The following is a 2,573-nucleotide window of genomic DNA, read 5'->3' as shown; positions in this document are numbered from 1 at the left end:
GATCACCAAGGTACCATCTGGAATTGTCTCCTATATGCACACTTATTGTCTAGGAGAATTTGAGTATTGTGGGGTGAGTTGTGGCAGAGGGTTTGGCTTGTGTTCCGCCTCCAGCTTTGTGGAGTCTTCTTTTCTTTGGAGCCACAGAGAGCTCTTTGGAGAGCTACAGAAGTATATACACATACCCTGGTTTTCCTGTCGACTTGACACACAATATTGAGCAGGTGAATCCAATCTCTTTGTCTGTGCTTCCCTGATTTTTAATAGAAAAGTGATTCCATTCCTAATTGTGAGCATTAGAGTCAATTATCCTGATACCTGGACTTTAGCTCCAAACAGTGAAACAAAAATCTCTGGGGAGTACTCTCAAGCATTGGATTTATTAAGCTTTCAGGGAGGTTCCTAGATGTTATGATTAGTATAAAATAAATGTTAATGGGCCAAGGTCTTGAATACATATTGTATATTTGTATTCTGGCTTTTATATATTTTTAAGGCTTGAATAGATTTCTTTTCCTTTGGTACTTGGGATTGAACTCAGGGGCTCATGACCACTGAGTCACATCCCCAGTCCTATTTTGTATTTTATTTACAGACAGTGTCTCACTGAGTTGCATAGCACCTCAGTTTTTCTGGGGTTGGCTTTGAACTCACAATCTTTCTGCCTCAGCCTCCTAATCTGCTGGTATTGCAGACATGTGCCACCTCACTCAGCCTGAAGAGATCTTTAATTTCTCGCCACTATTATTTATTTATTTTAAAGATGGGGATGATGCCACTTGCTTCTCAAGACTATGATGAGAATTAAATGAAGTCATAAATAGTTGGCACTTGTTGCCTAGTGAGTGCTCCATAAGCCAGGGGGATGACAGACCTTTGTATTTTTACAAAGGCAAAAAGTGGTCACCCAGCTTTTTGTCTGTTGGCAAAGCCTTGAACAACTTAGCAGAAACCTATTTAAAAAAAAATACATAAAAGGAGTGGTGAAGTAATGATGCTTAATTGTGAAGCATGCTGAATTTCAGTCACAGGTGCCAAAAATGTCATTTATATTAGGACATTATATTAATTTATTAGTATATTTATTTGTAATATATACATGTATGGGCATAACGTCATTGATCAGTCTCATTTCTCAGTGCCTGAATCATCTCTCTTATCCTCTCTTCCATCAATCTAAACTCAACTATTCTCTCTCCAATTTTTTCGAGATCCACTTCTTTTTTTACTCCATTTTTCTTTTTACCTTTCACATATCAGAGAATGCACTTGAAAATTGACTTTCTGCAGCTGATTTATTTAATTTAATTTGATGTCCTCCAGGTTCCTCCATCTCCCACAAATGATATAATTCCTCTGTTGTTTATGGCTGAGTGGAATGAGTAAACTTGTGAAAAGATGTGCAGATGCTATTTTTTGGGTATATCACCTGCCAGCACACAGAACCTTGAGTTTCCAAGCTCAGCCTGCCATTGTGTGAGCCAGGGAATGAAGATGCAGGAATAATGAGGTCTCATGTGAACCATTTGAGGTCTTCCGATCTGTGGCTCTTACTGCTTGTACATGCACCAAACAGCCTGGTAACTTCCAGAGTGTCCTTTATTGTCTGCATTGATGACTAACCTGTTTCTGGGGTCTGTTTTCAGTACAGTTTTGTTCTCAAGAGAAGGGAATCAATGTGAAGGTAAAAATCTCCTGATTCTCCAGGTGTCAGATATAGGATATAGTTCCTTCCCACAATTCTTTCCCTTTTGTCCATTCATGAAACTGCTTTTACCAGGTTTACATTAATACTCTATTAATGTGGCACCTTTGTATTCATTTTGGCCCTGAGCTCTGGTAGGGACAGAGAATCTAGAGACAGAGCAGACCTGGTCCCACTGGCCAGGTGAAGTTAAGTATAATTATTATTTTTTTTTTACTTTTCAGTGATTCATGTTCCCAAGTTGTGAAATGAGATTGACAGCTAGTAGTGGTAACATTTAATGACATCAGGAGCCCTTGATGACCATGTACTGGACATTGTTTTTGAGACTTTTATCCCTGCCCTCTTCACTGGCAATAAGAACTCCATGAGCAGAAGCCATGTTTACACTCATGTTGCAGGACAAAGATACTCAGCTGTGTCAAGTTAACTTGATTTAGGTCACACAGCTAGCAAATGGCAGCTTCATTGTATCTGTGGGAACAGAGGGGAAGAAATGCACAAATGAGCATGGTAAAGCATTGGCACATAATGATCAGGTTATAGAGCAGTAAAAGGAGGTACGGGTGCAATGGAAGGCCTGGCTCTAACCAGGGTATAGGCAAAGACTGAGGAGGAAAGAGCAGAGTCCAGAGTACAGGGTAGAAGCAGGCTTCACTCCAACCATAAAGAGGTAGCTCAGAGAATAACACCACAGGAGGCCTGGGCCTGCCTTGCAGGGATGGGGCCAAGCGGTTGGTTTTCAAATTTGACATATAGAAATGCAGAATATGAGGATTGGGCTTGGCAGAAAGTCCCAAACTCCTTTCTGTTGTATGTGCATGTACATAGGCACATACAGAGAGAGAGATGCCCAGAGAGTTGATAA

The sequence above is a fragment of the Callospermophilus lateralis genome, unplaced genomic scaffold (assembly GCF_048772815.1).
Source record: "Callospermophilus lateralis isolate mCalLat2 unplaced genomic scaffold, mCalLat2.hap1 Scaffold_921, whole genome shotgun sequence".
In the NCBI taxonomy this organism is placed as follows: domain Eukaryota; kingdom Metazoa; phylum Chordata; class Mammalia; order Rodentia; family Sciuridae; genus Callospermophilus; species Callospermophilus lateralis.
The sequence above is the reverse complement of the archived record's forward strand: the minus strand, read 5'-3'. Positions refer to the sequence as shown.